Raw genomic sequence first — 22,382 nt, 5'->3', positions numbered from 1 at the left:
AAATCGGCTATCGGATGGACTATAGCAGACATCAAAGGGATCAGCCCTTCATATTGCATGCATAAATTCTGCTAGAGGGGTAGTAAGCCGACTGTTGAGCAACAGCGCAGACTTAATCCTATCATGAAAGAAGTGGTGAAGAAAGAAATTCTGAAGTGGCTGGATGCAGGAATCATTTATCCTATTTCTGACAGTTCTTGGGTGAGCCCCGTGCAATGTCTACCTAAGAAAGGAGGTATTACTGTGGTAGCAAATGAGAAGAACGAGCTCATCCCCACTCGAACAGTCACAGGATGGAGGGTATGCATGGACTACAGAAAGTTGAACAAGGCCACGAGGAAGGATCACTTCCCTCTTCCATTTATTGATCAGATGCTTGACAGGTTGGCCGGTCATGAGTATTATTGTCTTCTGGATGGTTATTCGGGTATAATCAGATTTGTATTGCACCAGAGGATCAAGAAAAGACTACCTTCACTTGTCCATTTGGCACGTTTGCTTTTCGCAGAGTTTCGTTTGGCTTATGTGGCGCACCGGCCACTTTTCAGAGATGTATGATGGCTATATTCTCTGATATGATTGGGAATAATGTCGAGGTGTTCATGGACGACTTCTCCGTCTTTGGACATTCGGATGATGAATGTTTGAATAATCTTCGTGCAGTACTCAAAAGGTGTGTGGAAACTAATTTGGTGCTCAATTGGGAAAAATGTCACTTTATGGTGCGTGAAGGCATTATTCTTGGGCATAAGGTCTCTACCAAGGGTCTTGAGGTGGACAAAGCCAAGGTGGGAGTCATTGAAAATCTTCCACCACCTATTTCTGTGAAAGGAATCCGTAGTTTTCTTGGTCATGCGAGTTTTTATCGGCGTTTCATCAAGGACTTTTCGAAGATATCTAAGCCGTTGTGCAACTTGCTTGAGAAGGATGTGCCTTTCAAATTTGATGATGAATGCTTGACGGCATTCGAGACTCTCAAGAAGAGTTTGATAACTGCACCAGTTATTACAGCACCTGATTGGACAGAGCCTTTTGAGATGATGTGTGATGCGAGTGATTATGCGTGGGCGCAGTTCTTGGGCAGCGCAAGAATAATCTCTTTCATGTGGTCTACTATGCTAGCAAGACCTTAAATGGGGCCCAAATGAACTACACCACTACTGAGAAGGAGCTCTTGGCTATAGTCTTTGGTTTCAAAAATTTCGATCTTATTTGCTTGGGACAAAGGTGACAGTGTTCACTGATCATGCGGCCATTCGCTATTTGGTTTCCAAGAAGGATTCGAAGCCAGACTCATTCGTTGGGTGCTCTTGCTACAGGAATTTGAGTTAGAGATCAAGGATCGAAAAGGTACTGAGAATCAAGTAGCTGACCATCTCTCTAGATTGGAGAATCCCGAGTCTACTTCACATGATAAGACATTGATCAACGAATCTTTTCCGGATGAGCAGTTGTTCGCAGTTCAGGAGGAAGAGCCATGGTTCGCAGATATTGTGAATTATCTTGTCAGCAATATAATGCCTCCTAATTTGACCACAGCTCAAAAAGAAGTTTCTGCATGAGGTGAAGTGGTATATGTGGGATGAACCGTATTTGTTTAGACAGGGAGCTGACCAGATCATCAGGAGATGTATCCCATTCTGTGAGACGGAGGGGATATTACGAGACTGCCACTCCACAGTTTATGGTGGACATATGGTGGTGAGAAGACGGCAGCTCGTATTCTGCAAGCAGGTTTTTTCTGGCCTACTTTGTTTAAGGATGCTCATCAGTTCGTTTTAAGGTGTGATCGTTGCCAAAGAGTGGGAATCTTACGAGAAGGATGAGATGCCGTTAAATGTGATGCTTGAAGTCGAGGTCTTTGATGTTTGGGGAATCGATTTCATGGGGCCATTTGTCTCGTCCTGCAATAATCAGTACATCTTGCTGGCAGTCGATTATGTCTCAAAATGGGTAGAAGTCAAAGCTCTACCGACGAATGATGCAAAGGTAGTGTTGAATTTTCTTCATAAGCAGATTTTCACAAGGTTTGGAACGCCACGAGTAATCATAAGTGATGAAGGGTCGCATTTCTGCAACCGTAAGTTCACTTCTATGATGCAGCGCTACAATGTGAATCATCGTGTTGCTACTACTGCCTATCATCCGCAAATGAATGGTCAAGCGGAAGTGTCTAATAGAGAATCAAGCGCATTTTAGAGAAGGTTGTTTTCCGTCAAGGAAGGATTGGTCTTTAAAGCTCGATGAAGCTGTTTGGGCTTACAGAACAGCATATAAGACTCCACTTGGGATGTCCCCGTTTCAACTTGTGTATGGTAAGGGATGTCATTTACCTGCGGAGCTTGAGCATAAGGCCTATTGGGCGTTGAAGAAGTTGAACCTGGATCTAGATGCAGCTGGAAAGAAGCGAATGCTTCAGCTAAATGAACTTGATGAATTTCGACTCCAAGCGTACGAGAACAACAAAATGTACAAGGAAAAAGTGAAAAGGTGGCACGACAGGAATATCCTAAGTCATTTGTGCCGGGGCAACAAGTTCTTTTATTCAACTCTCGTCTCCGACTTTTTCCTGGAAAGTTGAAATCAAGGTGGTCTGGACCTTTTATTGTCAAAACTGTGTTTCCACATGGAGCGGTGGAGATTTTTGAGAATGATCCGGACCAAGCATTTAAGGTTAATGGTCAGCGTTTGAAGCATTACTATGGGGACACGGCAAACCGGGAAGTGGTTAGTGCCGTTTTATTGTCAACTTGATTAAGGTACGCTACGTCAAGCTAATGACGAAAAAGAAGCGCTTCTTGGGAGGCAACCCATGATTTGTTGTTACAGGCCCTTAGAAGTTAGTAACCTATCCAAAACCACAAAAAAAATAGAAAATCTGGGCAAGGATTTTTTTTCCAAGACCCCTGAGCGCCCCTCAGCACTGAGCGCCCGCTCAGCTTGCTGAGCGACCGCTCAGGGCCGACTGGCAGAATTTTTTTTAAGCTTATAAAAATCCAAAAAAATCTGAAAAAAAAAAACAAACACAGCCCCATTACCCACGACCTATTTCCCCATTATCCCATTTTTTAACCCTCAAACCCACTCCTAATCAAATTTTACCCTAATCTCTACCCTATATAACATACAACTATTCCATATACTCCCCATACACTTTCAAACCTTAAACTCTCTCCCATATCAAAAACACAAATCTTAAACACTTTTTCTCAGTTTCGATGGCACCCAAGAGATCCAGGACTATTGATAGCAGCAGCACTGTCCCTACTGCTGATTCTTCGAGGGTACTGCTGCGAGGCCTCGTTGTTTGATAGGGCTGAGGAGGAGTATACTAGGCTTCTGGGTAAGCCATTTTGAAGGAGAGGGGTTTTACCATCGGGGAGATGGTGAGTTGTTGCCTATGATTGCTGAGAAGGGTTGGATTGCTTCTGTGAGTCTCCTGAAGCAGTTCCGATGAGCGTTGTTCGCGAGTTCTATGCGAACGCGAAGGCTGAAAAGAATGGGTATTCTGTTGTGCGGGGATGACGGTGGATTATCACCCTGCGGATTCGCCGTGTGATTGGCAGCGACAGAGGAAGCCCACGGATAAGAATTGGAATGAGAAGACTGCTGAGGATTTTGACTTGGATTTGATTTGTGCTACTCTCTGTAGGCCGGGCACAGTTTGGACTTTCAAGACTGGGACTAACGAGTATCGCCATTTTCCGGCGATCGCGATGAATAGGTATGCCCGTGCATGGAATGCTTTTATTTGCGCTAATATTCTGCCTACTTCACATGCACATGAGGTCACAGTTGAGAGAGCACAGTTGTTTGGGGAATTTTGAATGAGGAATACTATGTGGACCTTGGTGAGTTCATCTACCAAGGAATTCTGAGTTTTTGAGGGGAGCTAAGCACATGAACATCCCTTATGCATCCACGGTTACAAGCTTTGCCGAGCAGTGGGAGTTCAGTGGCCGTCTCATGAGCAGTTGCCGGCCGCTCCTATTGACTCCGGGACTGCATGCATGCAGGAGTGACTGGTGAGCCCGAGGAGCATGGGCTGGGTTATCATCTTCCAGGAGGGAATCCAGCATGTGGTGCTACCATGGCGAGGCCAAGGCGTGATGAGGCTGGTTCTTCTAGAGCCAGGAGGGGCTGGGATGGCTGATGCCAGTATAGGAGGTGTCGAGGAGGATGGATGCTATGTACGAGACGTAGAACAGGTTTGCTCAGAAGCTCACCCTTGCGCTTGGGACTGCTTTTAGAGGCCTTGAGCTGACATACAGTGGCCAGTTTTTGGTGAGAACACTGCATATCCTGCCTCCTGATCTCCACCCTATGATGGTAATAAATGATGATCTCTCCGATAGGTATACCCGTGTTCCTTTCTACTACGTTTACTAGGGATAATGAAGATTTTAAGTTTGGGGTTGTAGTTAAGGAATTTTTTTGTGTGTGTCTGTAGTTGCATATTCCTTATGAGTTTAGAGTTCATATAGTTGCATATTTTTGCCATATAGTTTTTTTTTATTTTATAGATTTATTTATCATGTCATTTAGCTCAGCCTATCCATGATCCCTTTTGCGTTGCTTTATACCGATTGATTTGTGATATTGATGCAAGTGTAGTGATAGCGTTAGAGTGATTATTGAGTCTTGTAGGTTTGACATGCATGCTAGAATACTTGTAATTTCCACTAAGTCTTAGAGAATGCTTAGGACTAGATTGTTGTTATGGTTTGATGTTTTTCAGGTTAATCTATTGATTATGCTTAGAATTTATCATAGGTTCTTAGTGATAAAGGCATGAAAAGAAAAAATTGGAGTAAAAAAGTGGAATTCATTGCTAATTATGGCTAGGCGTCGAATGGCTAGTAGCCGGCTCGTATTTTTATGCGATAGTCTAGGGTTGAGCAAGATGGAGCGAAACCACTTGCTCAGAATTGTGAAAAAAAAAGAAAAGAAAAAAAGAGTTTAGTGCATAATTGATCACGAGTGGGCTCTTTGGTATTCGAGTTATTAAGTTCTTAGGGGACTTTGTGCCTAGTGACCTAAGGCTTTTATAGTCTGGGATTCGCTAACCTAACGCTCGCTATATGGATGCCATTGCATAAGTCTTTTGTGGACCTCACTCATTGCACGGTCAAATAAGCATTTATTTGTTGTGATAAATAAAAAGCATGATTCCGTAAAAAGCTGCACAAATCTTGAAGTGTATAAGTCATTTTGTGCCTAGAATTTAATTCTTCGTATAATCATGCGATTACCTTGAAGATAGTCGCGTTATGATAATTGATCTAGTTTCGAAGCATATCTGTTAAGCATCTGCACACATCATGTTTCAGGATTATGTTAGTTTGCATGATTTGATTGATCTTTAGTCGCCTAATTGCATTTGTTGAGATGTCGTAAGTTGGTTGGTTTTGGTCGTAGTAAGGGGGATCGCTGCATTTCATGTAGATTGCAGTCATACATGTTTTCGTTTTGTTTTTGGTCTGTGACGCTTGAGGACAAACATCGATTTAAGTTTGGGGTGTGATAAGTGGCATTTTATACCACTTAGAACGTCTTATAATGGCTTGAATTGGTGTCTTGAAATCAAGTATTTTGTGTATTTGATGCATTTTTCTAGTGTTTGTGCATTTTAGGGTAATAATTGCATTTTCGGGAGAGATTTCATCAATTATAAGCCTTGGCGTGTGTTTGGCATTGCAACCGGGAAGATAGGAGCAGATTGCAGCGAAGAAACGGGAGAAAAATAGAGCAGTTTCCAGTAGGGGTCTGAGCGCCCGCTCAGGAAGCTGAGCGCCCGCTCAGGAATGCTGAGCAGCCGCTCAGGGACGGAAAATTAGAATTATTATTTTGGACTCCTAGTTCTATTTAACTTCCAACTTCTGAGTTAGCTGGGTATTATGGAACTCCTATTAAGTAGATTTCAGAGGCGTTTCACAAAGGTTGGATGGTAGTAGTAATCGAAGATCGAGGAGATAAGAAGAAGACCGTTTTAGCACACCGCAACGAAGAGGAAGAATATTTTCTTGTGAACCTTTATTTTGTTGTAATGTTGGATGCTAGTTTTCTTTACTTTGAACCTATTTACTCTTTGACGTACTCTGGTTTAATATAGTTTTAGTTATAATTCTCGTGTGTTATTATCATGTTTTCATATGAACCCATGATGACGATGAGTGCTATCATGGGCTAATCGTGATCATGGGGTCGTAACGGATTTACTATGAATTCTTTAGTTAGTTGTTTAATACCTTAGTGTGTGATGATTGTATGATATCTAGTATTGGTTCTGCTTATTCTTCTTATGTGTGTCACGAACATATAAGAGGGTGTTAATCTCTTGTGAAGCGACGGTGGATCTGGAGATTTAGAACTTGCCATGCTAGCATAGGTTCATGTACGAGTATGCATGATTAGTGGGTAACTCTAACCGTTTTATTTGCCCTGTGTAATCAAAAGGAATAACTTGTGCTTAATCGTTATGTTGTCTATTTCTGTAGACATAGGGACTCAACATAATTGATGACTATTCAACTTCTATCTTAATTGTGGATGTTTGGTAGAATGGTTAGTACAATGAAAGTTGGCTTTTATCAGTTTCGTGTTGTTTGATTAATATCATCACTGTTGCATGCTAAGGGTAATAACAATGACTATTGAAGGAAGTAGTAATGAAGTTGTGATCTCATGAGTGTTTTAATATTGTTAATTCAAGTGTTAATTAAGTGCTTAATTCTCGTTGTTAATTGTAGTTAATAATTAGTTAATCAATTCTAAGTGTTATTGTTTTAACATTGAGAAGTAGTCATACATTGGTGAGTGAGTGTAATTGAACATAATTAGACTGAGTCTCTGTGGGAACAAACTAGAAAGTATTCTATATTACTTGTGAACGCATATACTTGCGTGTATTATTAGCGCGTGTTTTTGCCCTAACAGTAAACCTTCATAAAATTAACTCAACAATTTTCCACACCTACTGGTGGTATCAACTTGGAATCCATGCTTCAGGTTCCGAAATTTATAAATCTCTATTGTTGAACATGCAAACTCAAATAGGACATTATCCTTCATATATCCTCCACTAGGATGTAACATTACGTAACATCCATTGAATTTATTCACGGCTTCGCATGCCTTTCTCATACTTTGTTTCGAATTCCTCATATACTTGAGAAATCACCAACACCGGGTCTCCATAGACTTTGAGGTTTTCAACCCTCTGGTTCGAGCTAAACCAAGTCTGGCCATTGAGGCCTTATTTTTAACTTCGTCATTCGTTATTGAGAAATCCGATGTCGAGGTTAACTATATCATTAACTGTCATGAATTTGAAACAACACTCACTTTTGTTTTGAATGTTCCATCAAAATAGAGAACCAGATAGTACTTCCATATGATATCTTTATCTTGTCCTACATGTTTCTTTGCCCTCATAGGGTATCTCATCCTGCCCCCAACTTCTTGGTTGTCAATAGGACATTCAACCATGAAGTCGGTCAAATCTTGAACCTTAAATAATGTACATGTTTATACAAAATTTGTCAGGCGCGGTTGTCCACTTAAGCCACCTTCCACCAGCCTCAAGGTTGTGCATTGTGCCTCCCGGGGCTAGTTTTGCACATTTGGAAATACAGTTTAACTTCCTCATGTCGTGGTCATGGATAACGCGAACTTCTCAATACTAGAGTTATTCACATAATTTTTCACTGTCCCAATATGTGGTTGCTGAACCTCCATATCTTTTCTTGCAAGGGAAAGTCTCAATTATACAATTGAGTTTTCCATGTATAAATTTAGTACTTCTTTCGGTGTTCTGATTTTGTACTTCTTCTGGTGTTCCGATTTTCTGCTTCTTCAATTTCTCAAAGGTTACATGCCTTTCATCAATCCATAAAGGGTCATTTGCTTTCTTCAATATTGTGAAGAAGGGAAAACACTTGTCACTTGATTCGGAGAGGAACCTCTCCCAAATCACACTCTTTAGTTTCTCTATTTTCTTCATGAAAGATAAGGGTTCCATAACCAGGAATCTTATCAACATTGGCCTTGATTCCCCACTCAGAAATGTGGTCCAAAAATTTACAGATCCTACCTCAAAGGCACACATTGTACGATTTAACATCATCTTGTGGTGCATCGGCACTTCAAATGCTCTCGGAGGTGTTTAATGTATCTGCCTTGTCTAGGCTCTTAATTATATTATACCATAGACTCTCATGGTCTTTCAATAGATATGCTCAAAAAAATTTACTTTCTAACCTTTGGTAGGTGGTATCTGGTTTCTCAAAATAAAAGCAACAAAAATATACATATTATTAAAAAGTTAATGAGGAGTGGTACCTTAGAAATGTCGTCCTTATAATTAGCTTACTATTTTGTGGTTTCTCGCCTGCCAAGGGAAATAATTCCTCTTGTTTTCTCACTGTACTCTGGTTACAAGTGGATTAGAATCGTATCTGCTGTGGAATTTCCTTTGCTCGTGTGAACTTTCGGAATTCCACGTCTTCTTTTGGGAGGACCTGGCCCTCCGACTAAATCAGGCCTTTAATCATGGCAACATGTCATAAAAGGCAAGTTGGGAATTAGCGATTCTCATTTGCCAAGAATCTTTCAGAGTTTTATATTATAGTGTGACGATCATCGGATCTTCATGGAGGAATTTCATTCCTTCCGAATTAGAATCATCGAAGTTAGTGTCCATTTCCAATGTCGCTCCTTACGGTGTACTATATTTCGGGCACAATCTTTCATTGAGCTTCTTGAAGTCCCATAAGTCGTTAGCCTTTTAAAGATCATTTTGATAACTGGGACTCATGGATGCGTGTTTCTATAGAGTATCTTGTTCTTCCCTCTATTATTATAATCTTTCACTCTATTGCTTCCTTCACTATCTTGGTGAACCTATTCGGTATTTCTCTCTAGACTAGGAACTAAATTTCATTCCTTAGCTTACGACAATCGTCGATGTCATCTTTTTGAAATCTTGGATATAAAATCTTCTTCCTCTTTACAGGGTTGGTACGCAGTGGCATCGGCCATCGACAGTCTTCATCTTTTTATATTTATCAAGGCTCGGCTTCTTGGAGCATTAAAACGTGCATTCTTGGTGAACTTCGGTTCTCTGTTGTTCTTCCTTGGGGGGAAGTCTCCATCAGGGATACTTATCCTTAGCATCACACTTTTGATCTTCCTTTTGCTTCTAGTTGTTATCTTCATCGCCTCCTATCCGGGGTCAAATGTTCTTTATGTTATTTATTTTCACCTCCCCGCTGTTGCAATTTATGTATGTTTTCATATTGGTTTCGGTCAATGATAACTTAAAGTTAACATCTTAGGCTCCTTGTTGGACTATCAATGACATCATATCATTCAAGTATATGGTTATCTAGGATTTTCTTTAAATCGGTCTAGGTCATATAAGGATTCTTTTATCCTCGTTTCATGTTCTTGGGGATGCAGTGTGGCTCATGCACTTTTGCACCATAATCAAGTCATGCCCCCGGGGTTTAAGAAAATGTAACCCCCAAATCCGGGGTCGGGGATCCGGGTTGTCACGAGTTCCACTTCCCTTAACAACACCCAATCTTATTAAACAATCAACTACTCTTTACTGTGACCCCACAATATACACACACACACCCCAAGTTATAGTCTCAGAGATGAATACTCAAAAAAATAACACAAGTCATTTTGTTCCACAATTATATGCCAATACGCCTTAAAAGGTTTTCTGATAAATTTTACATTTCTTTGCCATTATTACAATTCATAAATATACATAAATCTGGTACATCAGAAAGTTGAAAGCCTAGCCTATTGGTAGTTCCTACCTCAGCTACGGCGGCATCAGTGCTTTCTAGAAACTGCGGAACGTCTCCTAACCTCTTGTGTGATCGGGAGCTTGGTCCGGTTCATCTTATCTATCTGATGTTGTGTGATGAAAGAAGAAAGCAAGGGTGAGCAGCAAGCCCACCAAAATAATATGTATATGATTAACAATATATGAGCCTTCTCATAGTACTCATGAAAGTCTTGGTCAAAAGAAATGAACCAAGTTGATATCTTAATGCGATGAAGTCGCAAAATATTCAGTATATATATACATATATACTTTTCAAAATATGGGAAGTCCTCTTCCATGCATAATACACACAGAGTTCCAGTGTATAACTGTATAAAAACCGTTGCAAGGTGATCTCATATATCTAACCTTGTCTCAACGTTTTTCTGAAAATCTTTGTCATGCATAAGATAATCATTTACTAGATATAAGTTTAAAAAAAATGAAGTTACAAGATACTCCAATATACTTTATATCCAAATACTAATTGAACTACCACCGTTCAAGTTATAATCAGTTTCAAAGTTCATCACCCAGATGAGACTACAAGATAAGACTTGAATAGATTCAATCTTTGAAATATCATTATAAATAATGAAGTTACGAGATACTTCATTAAGTCATGATATATATATCCATATATATTATATATCTCATACATTTCCTGAAAATCTCTGTCATGTAAAGTATGAACAGAGTTATAATATCCAATGAATTTTGGAAAGGAAAAAATTTTGGCATAAACCAGATATCTTGCTGATCAGGCAAAGATACCAATAAGTAACCTTTTCTACTGTAGATGGATGAATTCCTCACCGGTCATCACCCTGGCCGTATTAGGACCTCGCGCTAGACCGTTACCCGACCACTCACGCGTTGATGGACTGCCACCCAGCCACTTACACTTTGATAGACCGTACCCCGGCCTGTCGCTTATGCCGACTCAATTAGATGGGCTTACTTCCCGAACATTGGGCAAGTAATCAATTCATTTATCAAAATAGCAACCTTGTTGCGAATATAAAATACATCATAGAGCCGGATCCCTCAGGTTTTGAACGAGTATTTAAATCCCCTTTAAAAGGAAGATCTTAAATATAAAATGAGTTTTGGGATCCGCTCTAACTTTTAAAAATCATTTTGAAGAATCGAAAACACTTTAAGAGAGTTTGGAGTAATGCTGATTTAATGAAGTAAATCAGTCCCAATATATTTAGAAAATGTCTGAATATTTATTTAAATAATATTCCCATAAAGAATAATCTTATACAAATAATTGAAGTAGAAGTTGTAAGACTTATACTTGAAATGAGTATTAAATAACCAAAGATATACTTATATGAAAGTACTATCTTTATTTGAATAATCGAAAATAAGTTTGATTATCGAAACATTATTCTTTAATAAAATAAAGAATATATCTCAGCAAATAATCGGAGTCATAGATCCTCAAATGAATATTCAAATAATATTCATTAAATAATATAACTGAGTCATAAGCCCTAGAATGAATATTCAAATATTATTCAATAAATAATATAAAAGAGTCATAAGCCCTCGAATGAATATTCAAATATTAATCAATAAATAATATAAACTGAATCATAAGCCCTCGAATGAATATTCAAATATTATTCAAATAATAAAATAAAAGGAGTCATAAGTCCTCGAATATTCGTAATAATATTCATTAAAAAATAAAGTTATCGAATAAACCTTATTCGATTAATAGTTTTAAAAACTATATCATATAATATATATAAATATATATACTCGGGGGCCTCGCCTCCCGGTTTAGAAATATGTTCACCTTTTATCCCCTATACTAAGGGTAAACTCAAATACCGCTTATCTCTAGCATAGGTATTATGCAACTATAAGCATTTGAACCAACAGATATATAAATCAAGAATATGAAACAGGCATGCATATATACCATATCATGCTACAATATATCGCAAGAATTTGCTAATAACCAATATGCATTTATCGCAAGATCATGCATATACACATATGCATCACAACAACAGTTATACGGGTAGAAAACTTGCCTGAGCGACTGGGGTTACGAATGGCTCGGGACGAGTCTGGTAACCTATAAGCAACAAGTAAGTTGGAATTAAACCAAAGTCACTTGTAAATCTATACTCTAACCAACTCAGACTCTAACGCTCGTTTTGCGCTTACTGATTCTCTTAAGTCACTCGAGTACCCTCGGCTCCACTATTTTTAATAATTTAACCATTACGAGTTTTAAGGAGATTCTTTCGCGAGTGTCTTATCAACTGCCTAACACACTCTACATAAATGTTTCATGCTCCAATTAGTCATTTAAGGGCCTTAACCAAGGTTTCAAAGTAAGGCGAGGGGTAAAGGTTCGTTCGCGAAACACCGTTACTTAAAACGGTCGTTTCTCCTAAACCGTACATCGGATTCAAGCAAACCACATATCAAAACGAAGCTTGAAACATAACCTATCTAAGATGGAAGTGGTTAGTTTATAGAAATGGGTGTTCGGGTCCAACAGTTAATCACAAAACAGTTTATAGAAAATCGGGCATTACGACGGCTATAACCTAACGATTTCCAAAGTTTAAACTACACCAAATCATCACCAATTCAACAACAATCCAACATCCATCAACATCAAACTAAACCCATTCATCTAAGCACTATTATCATCCAAACAAACCAAACTTAAAACTAAGGGTTCAAGAGTTTATACCTTCCTTGGAGAGTGGGTAGTCACTAACAAGCCTCTAGGAACCTTGATCTATGCTTAATCAACCTTAAGCTTTCATGAAAATCAAGAAAATCAAAGTAAGTTACTATTCACTACTATTCATCATCATATTTGATGAGTGGATTAGCTATGCAAACCATGGAATCTTGATCTTAAACTCATGGTATAACTAAGTTATGAAATATAGGATCCAAGGAAACAAACCTTGTAATTTTCCATGGCCTAGAACTTGAGTTTTGAAAATCTATTTCTTCATTTCTTGAAAAGGCCGAATGGAAGAAGAAAGAAATGGGGGAGAGCTTTTGCTTGCTTGTCTTGCCTTGATATTTGTGCAAAGAATGCATGGTTGTGGTTAATTATTGGCTAAATATCTTGTTTTCACTTGCTTATGTCATTGCTTGCATCACTACTTTGCCACATGTCTCATTCTTGTGGTGTGATGATGTCACCTTGCTTCTAACCACATGTTTTAGCTTATATTAGAAGCTTCCTTCTCATGTTACTTGCATGTGCTTACCCCTTGGACGTTTATTTGTTTTACGGTTCGCTTAACTCTCTTTCTCGTTGATCGTTTGAGGGATCATACCCGGGATCTTATTACTTGGGTTCCCTTAACCTTTCTCAATATTATATTCCTTTTTATAATCCTCTCTTATAATCCTTGAATTTAAATCCCTTTAATCATGTTACCTTATACTCAATTCTTTCGGTATCTGGTGGATTTTCGAGAAAAATCAAAGTGTTCGGAATTGGATTCTGACGATCTTTACATACACTTATTTACTTTATGGAATACTAATACGATATTAGAATTTCCATAACAGTACTCCTATATAGCGTGGTCTGATAATTTTTCTTAATCAGCATCATCAGCAAAAGTTACTATTCATCCGTGTTTCAAAAATTCCAAAAATTGGGGTTATTACAGTCTCCCCTCCTTAAAAGGATTCCGTCCCGGAATCAATAAAAATGAATAGGGATACTTTCTTAGCATTGCACTTTCTAACTCTCAAGTAAATTTTCCCACGTTGTGGTTCTACCATCAAACTCTGACTAGTTTGATAACCCTTCTCCTAAGCACTTGTTCCTTTTCAATCTATAACCCTTCCTGGTTGCTCCATATAGGTTACTTCTGGTTGCATGTCTATGCGCTCATATGCCCCTATTTTGTCAGGCATCCGAATTACATTTCCTTAACATTGATACGTGGAACACGTTATGAACTTGCCTAATGTACGGGGGTAGGGCTAGCTCATATGCTAACTTCCAATATGTCTTAATATATCCAAGGGTCCAACAATTCGTGGACTTAGCTTCATTTCTTTCCGAACCTCATCCTTCCTTTCCAGGGAATACCTATAACAAACACTAGGTCCCCTACTTCCTATTCTTTGTCCTTCGTGTCAATTCAACATTACTTTCTTATGTCCATCTTGGGCTACTACCAGCCGTCTCATGATTAGATCTATTATATCCTTGGTCCTTTGGACTTACTGCGGGGCTCCGAGCATCTTGCGCTCTACAACTTCATCCTAACATAAGGGAGATCGACATTGTCTTCCCTCAAGGATTCATAAGGCGATACCTCGATACTAACATACGATCGATTATCGTGAGATAACTAATCTGCGTTAAGTGATCATTCCAGATTCTTTCAAGTCTATTGCCCTCTCATCATAGCTTCTAGCATTATATCTTTTGCTTCTCACTACCCATCCTTTTCCAGTTCGTAGTCGTTACTCTCTTCCGTACATAATATTATACTGGTTACACTTTTGCTCGTTAGCGTTCTATAACCTTTTAATAACCACGTCAACCTTAGTATTACGAATGTGTTCCCATTCTGAATACCACCATAACTTTACTACTCCTTTTTCAGCTGTTTCTATTTTCGAAAGCTTAATCCTTCATATAGAAGTAAAGAATTTATTGAGAGATCACTATGATCATGAACACTTGTTATCTCGCATAGTTAGTACAGAAGGTGGCCAGCCTTTAGTACTTGACAAGCAATTAAACAATAGTGGTATCCTACTAGGCTTCTATCACACAGATAGATAGTCATTCGGCAATACCTCCCCTTCTGGAAGGGTTGTTCTTCTCAGCTTACATGAAATGAAAAGAAGAGAAAAGAACGAATGAAGAGAATTGTATATATGAAAAAAATATACTGCCACAAAATATCTGGCTTGGAACCTACCTCTGAACTATAGAGGTTTGTCATAGGAGAACAAAAACATATAGGTATTTATATCAACATCAAGTATTATAGCATCGTATTTCACATGCCTAAATATTGCTATTCCGTCATCATTCTATGGACCCATGCTCTTCCTCGAGCTTTATACACCAATCACCTTTGAAACTCCCTCGATTTTGAAATCGAACACTGGGATCTCATTTTAGACATCACCGTTACTAGAGTTCTATGCTTGCACCGCAACCTTCCTCATATATTAATACGAACTCTCTTTTCATAAGAGGGAATAAATATTCAATAGGTAGATACTCTCTTAATTAGTCTATCAATGATAACTTATACACTACCACGACCCGTTTAGTGGTACTCAATCTCAACATCCATTCCAATACAACTCTCACGGTTGTAATCAGCTCATTACCTCGAGAATCATTGCTGCATTACTATGGCCCACCGTGACCTACTGTAGTCATTCGATTTCCATGAAGTTTTAAATAGCTAACCATACGGAGGTCCATTCATATCATATCTAATTCTCCTAAGGAGTTACATAACCACCAATCACAATTCATGAAGAACACTCCAAACTCTGACGTACTTTCATGACATGAAGCAGATAAAATTGCAGAAGAGTTTCAATCAAAGCAACGATAGCATGTTAATACCATTCTTAATCATATGCCTTAAATAGAAGACTTAACTCAAGGTTCGTCTAGTCCTTTTGGAAACATGGTCCTGGCTTATCCCAAGATAGGACCCTCCTAAGATAGATAGCCCGTTCATGGCGATTACACGAATTAAACTTTTACCAATTGCTATTACGGTTGGGTATTGCACAGTCATCAGAAGGAATGTCAATCTTCCAAACCATAATACAACCTTCACAGTTTTAACCATCATCACTGTATTCCTCTGGCACAAGCGCCTATAATTATCCTCTTACCTTTAAAGTGTCGGCCACCTCTTTGGCCTTTCCTGATATTAAAATTTCCTTATAGTCAATGTCATTTTAACCACCTCCAAATAAATTTCTACCTTATTTCAATCAACTGCTTTTGTGAAGATGTATTCCTTAAAATCTGATGAGTAAAAAAAATATCACCATTTTTCCATAAGTTATTGCCTCAGTCTTTAGAGGTTAATCACTGTCACGACTGACTCTCAATCATACTTAGAACATCTTTTATCTTAAGTCCTAATTGCCCTGAACAATTTCGACCATTACTGGTTCGATCCATACTTTCTCGTGGTTTAACACGTGCCCCACTTGCATCATTATAATTACGTCATATTTCCTTTATCAACATTTTTATTCTTGATAATTTTGAATATTACCTTTCTCCTTGTAAAACCTCTAAGGTTATCCTTCAATCGTTCCTCCTGTATTCCCTAGATACAGGGCATATCAAAATACCATTTACTAATACCAGAATCATAGTCTATATACTTCTGAAAAAATTTCTCCATTGATCCTTAAAGGTTGTTAATACCTTAATCCTTCCCAATTCATACCGTCAAACTCATACTATCCCTACTAAGGGTGAAATGCCAACCTTTATGCATTCCCTTAAGATTCATTTTAAGTTACCGATGTTCTATCCTTAATTCCACCTTTAAAAGGTACATGCATCCTTCCATGGATAAATCAAGGTCATATATCCCTGATAAGGGTGTCTTATTCAATCATTCCCACCTCGATAATATATGCCTAGTTTCACAATAACATCTGTATTCAAAATGAGGTCAATCAATATGGCCTCCAAAAGATAACAACGGTTATCCGCTTTTCTTGCCTAATTTGGTAATGATAACATGGATGTTCTGGAAGATATTGGTCATGTTCAACGTGAACTTCTTCTTAATAATTCCTTATTTACTTTTGTTGTTTATCTCAACAGTCACCTCAATGTTGGGATACTCATACCTGGCGTCTCCCTTTTGGGTAACAAGCCACCGGTCTTACACTTCACATTCTTGAAGGTCACTTCCTTCATCCAATTTTCCTAATTTCTTACTTCCTTGTCTCCTCAGTCTATCCGCGTCTCATTATTTATCCTTCGAACTATCTCAAGGTTTCCTCGAATCCTCCCAACTTAAGGGATAAAATATGTATCTCTTATGCGTTCCACCATCAATTGAACTCATGGTGAATCACCCTCATCCTGACGATTACATACTTTTCTATTTCTATTGCTACGAGTCTTTAGGGTTTCCTCATACCCAACTCCCTTATCATTCCTCAAACTCTATTGCCGTTATATTCCCTTCCACTTCAGTTTCTTTTTATTTTCCTTTCTCTTATCATTATTTCATGAACCAACACAACATAAGCATTGATTTCAAACATCCCGTCATTCTGGATTCGTGTCCTCAGAACGAATCTTGACAACTTTTACAACTTAGATTCATAATTTATCATACTTGTCTGCCTTTGTTCTGGCTCTAAAGCTTTTACACTATCTCCTTATCTTTGGGAATTACTTTCCCGAAAACAATTGACTGAACTTAAATCAGTTTATTATAATCTCTTGCTCCGTGCCTTCCTTGGTCTTTCACCAGCGGATGGTCTCTTTCTTAGGAGGGTAAGTGACAAAAACAGTCTTTTGTGGTTCGTCAATCATTTAGAATCTCAAATGATTCCTCTATTTCCTTTAGCCAGGCTCTTGCCTCGACTGGGTCAACCTGTTCCTTGGAACTCTGAGAGCTTAGCGACTTAAAGGTCATGAAAGAATTTCCTACCGCATTGTTTCCTCAAGGTGGTGGTTGGGGATAATAGTCTAAGTTCTTTTTAGACAGGTCCATGAATTGTCGTATAGGAGTACCATCTCGGGTCTCCTTTCCTTACTCGACTTTCCGTTTCCTTAGTATGAAATGTTTCATCCTTCTCCCATACTTGGGGTTATCTTATACGTTAAAATCCTCATTTTCCACTTCATTATGTTATGGGTTCCTTCTATCTTGATGGCGTCCTCCCTGACTATCACATTCAGGGTTTGCCCTTAATCTTATTCCTTGAACTATGACTTTCATCTAAGATCTCATCTTTAAGCTCTTGAACATTTGGAATCCAAATTCTATAGGAATACCTCATTATTCCCTTATCATCTTTCTCGGTATTAATCTCATATCTATTTGTTGGCTCTCTGCCTTCATTCATCACTTTTTCTGTCCCAATATGTTCTTTTCCGATAATTCGGACTGTATTGCAATCTCAAACAGCTTTTCGGTACCGGCTCCGGTTACCTTCATATCTATTTCCATTTTTTTCAAAATCTCTTATCAACTTTCCCAAAGACATTAACCTCTTGAGTCTCTCCTTTTTACTAAGGGCATCAGCCACCACATTGGCTTTCCCCGAATGATAAAGAATCTCCCAATCATAATTCTTGATTAGCTCTAACCGCCTCCTCGGGCATATGTTGAGCTCTTTCTGCGTGAAAATGCACTAGAGCTCCTATGGTTTGTGTAAATCCCGCACTTCTCTCCATACAAGTAGTGCCTCCAATCTTTAGGGTAAAACTATTGCCACGAGCCTAAGCTCATGGGCGGGGATATCGAATTTTTATTCCCTTAATTGTGTTGACGCGGACGCGATTATCTTGCTGTGCTGTATAAGAAGCACCCAACCTTATGCGAAGCGTCACTACAAATCACAAATCTCCTTTTTCCATCCGGCAACGCCAACATAGGGGCCGTCACCAACCTTTGCTTCAGTTCTTAAAAGTTGTTCTCGCTTTTCTCTGTCTATTCGAACTTCTCAGTCTTATGAGTAAGCCGCGTTAAAGGGGCTACTATCTTTACAAACTTGAATGAACCTCCGGTAGTGACCGACCAATCCTACCTCTGGTAGTCGCTCTAACCATGGTTATCAATTCCACAGTGGTCCTTTATTCATTCTTGTCAGGATCCTCCACGGGATCCTCCTCAACAACAATCCCTTCTAGGACAACATCCTCAACCGCTACATCCTCAATATGAACATCATCCGGTCCTGTTAGGATGCTCTATCGGATCCATAATCTGATCTCCAATAAGTAATAAAACATCATCGCGTTGTTGCTCCTCAACCTCAGGGTTCGGAGTCCCGCTACCATATACGATAACGAACTACGCTTCTATCGCTACATTTATAAGGGTTCCCATAAGGGTTTTAACTGTCGGTGCTACGTTAGGTAGCCCGACTATGAACTTGGCAAGAGTTCTTATTTATCTTAGTGAACTTATTATCTTAACGTCACATCATCTCTGAGGTTTATAACGCTTAGCTCTGATACCATTTCTGTAACACCCCCAAATCCGGGGTCGGGGATCCGGGTTGTCACGAGTTCCATTCCCTTAAACACCCAATCTTATAAACAATCAACTACTCTTACTGTGACCCCACAATATACACACACACCCCAAGTTATAGTCTCAGAGATGAATACTCAAAAAAATCACAAGTCATTTTGTTCCACAATTATGCCAATACGCCTTAAAAGGTTTTCTGAATAAATTTACATTTCTTTGCCATTATTACAATTCATAAATATACATAAATCTGGTACATCAAAGTTGAAAGCCTAGCCTATTGGTAGTTCCTACCTCAGCTACGGCGGCATCAGTGCTTCTAGAAAACTGCGGAACGTCTCCTAACCTCTTGCGAATCGGGAGCTTGGTCCGGTTCATCTTATCTATCTGATGTTGTGTGATGAAAGAAGAAAGCAAGGGTGAGCAGCAAGCCCACCAAAATAATATGTATAATGATTAACAATATATGAGCCTTCTCATAGTACTCATGAAAGTCTTGGTCAAAAGAAATGAACCAAGTTGATATCTTAATGCGATGAAGTCGCAAAATATTCAGTATATATATATATACATATATACTTTTCAAATATGGAAGTCCTCTTCCATGCATAATACACACAGAGTTCCAGTGTATAACTGTATAAAAATACCGTTGCAAGGTGATCTCATATAACCTTGTCTCAACGTTTTTCTGAAAATCTTTGTCATGCATAAGATAATCATTTACTAGATATAAGTTTAAAAAATGAAGTTACAAGATACTCCAATATACTTATATCCAAATACTACTTGAACTACCACCGTTCAAGTTATAATCAGTTTCAAAGTTCATCACCCAGATGAGACTACAAGATAAGACTTGAATAGATTCAATCTTTGAAATATCATTATAAATAATGAAGTTACGAGATACTTCATTAAGTCCTGATATATATATATCCATATATATAATATATCTCATACATTTCCTGAAAATCTCTGTCATGTAAAGTATGAACAGAGTTATAATATCCAATGAATTTTGGAAAGGAAAAGAATTTTGGCATAAACCAGATATCTTGCTGATCAGGCAAAGATACCAATAAGTAACCTTTTCTACTGTAGATGGATGAATTCCTCACCGGTCATCACCCTGGCCGCATTAGGACCTCGCGCTAGACCGTTACCCGGCCACTCACGCGTTGATGGACTGCCACCCAGCCACTTACACTTTGATAGACCGTACCCCGGCCTGTCGCTTATGCCGACTCAATTAGATGGGCTTACTTCCCGAACATTGGGCAAGTAATCAATTCATTTATCAAAACAGCAACCTTGTTGCGAATATAAAATACACATAGAGCCGGATCCCTCAGGTTTTGAACGAGTATTTAAATCCCCTTTAAAAGGAAGATCTTAAATATAAAAATGAGTTTTGGGATCCGCTCTAACTTTTAAAAATCATTTTGAAGACTCGAAAACACTTTAAAGAGTTTTGGAGTAATGCTGATTTAATGAAGTAAATCAGTCCCAATATATTTAGAAAATGTCTGAATATTATTATTTAAATATATTCCATAAAGAATAATCTTTATACAAATATTGAAGTAGAAGTTGTAAACTTATACTTCAATTATTTGTATAAAGATTATTCTTTATGGGAATATTATTTAAATAATAATATTCAGACATTTTCTAAATATATTGGGACTGATTTACTTCATTAAATCAGCATTACTCCAAACCTCTTTAAAGTGTTTTCGAGTCTTCAAAATGATTTTTAAAAGTTAGAGCGGATCCCAAAACTCATTTTTATATTTAAGATCTTCCTTTTAAAGGGGATTTAAATACTCGTTCAAAACCTGAGGGATCCGGCTCTATGGTGTATTTATATTCGCAACAAGGTTGCTGTTTTGATAAATGAATTGATTACTTGCCCAATGTTCGGGAAGTAAGCCCATCTAATTGAGTCGGCATAAGCGACAGGCCGGGGTACGGTCTATCAAAGTGTAAGTGGCTGGGTGGCAGTCCATCAACGCGTGAGTGGCCGGGTAACGGTCTAGCGCGAGGTCCTAATGCGGCCAGGGTGATGACCGGTGAGGAATTCATCCATCTACAGTAGAAAAGGTTACTTATTGGTATCTTTGCCTGATCAGCAAGATATCTGGTTTATGCCAAAATTCTTTTCCTTTCCAAAATTCATTGGATATTATAACTCTGTTCATACTTTACATGACAGAGATTTTCAGGAAATGTATGAGATATATATATATATAGGATATATATATCAGGACTTAATGAAGTATCTCGTAACTTCATTATTTATAATGATATTTCAAAGATTGAATCTATTCAAGTCTTATCTTGTAGTCTCATCTGGGTGATGAACTTTGAAACTGATTATAACTTGAACGGTGGTAGTTCAAGTAGTATTTGGATATAAAGTATATTGGAGTATCTTGTAACTTCATTTTTTTAAACTTATATCTAGTAAATGATTATCTTATGCATGACAAAGATTTTCAGAAAAACGTTGAGACAAGGTTAGATATATGAGATCACCTTGCAACGGTATTTTTATACAGTTATACACTGGAACTCTGTGTGTATTATGCATGGAAGAGGACTTCCAAGATTTTGAAAAGTATATATGTATATATACTGAATATTTTGCGACTTCATCGCATTAAGATATCAACTTGGTTCATTTCTTTTGACCAAGACTTTCATGAGTACTATGAGAAGGCTCATATATTGTTAATCATTATACATATTATTTTGGTGGGCTTGCTGCTCACCCTTGCTTTCTTCTTTCATCACACAACATCAGATAAAGATGAACCGGACCAAGCTCCCGATTCGCAAGGTTAGGAGACGTTCCGCAGTTTTCTAGAAGCACTGATGCCGCCGTAGCTGAGGTAGGAACTACCAATAGGCTAGGCTTTCAACTTGATGTACCAGATTTATGTATATTTATGAATTGTAATAATGGCAAAGAAATGTAAATTTATTCAGAAAACCTTTTAAGGCGTATTGGCATATAATTGTGGAACAAAATGACTTGTGTTATTTTTTTGAGTATTCATCTCTGAGACTATAACTTGGGGTGTGTGTGTGTATATTGTGGGGTCACAGTAAGAGTAGTTGATTGTTTAAGATTGGGTGTTATTAAGGGAAATGGAACTCGTGACAACCCGGATCCCCGACCCCGGATTTGGGGGTGTTACAGAAATGGTATCAGAGCTAAGCGTTATAAACCTCAGAGATGATGTGACGTTAAGATAATAAGTTCATTAAGATAATAAGAACTCTTGCCAAGTTCATAGTCG

Source organism: Apium graveolens, chromosome 11, assembly GCF_009905375.1.
Source record: "Apium graveolens cultivar Ventura chromosome 11, ASM990537v1, whole genome shotgun sequence".
NCBI classification, from domain to species: Eukaryota; Viridiplantae; Streptophyta; class Magnoliopsida; order Apiales; family Apiaceae; genus Apium; species Apium graveolens.
Note: the sequence above shows the minus strand (reverse complement) of the source record.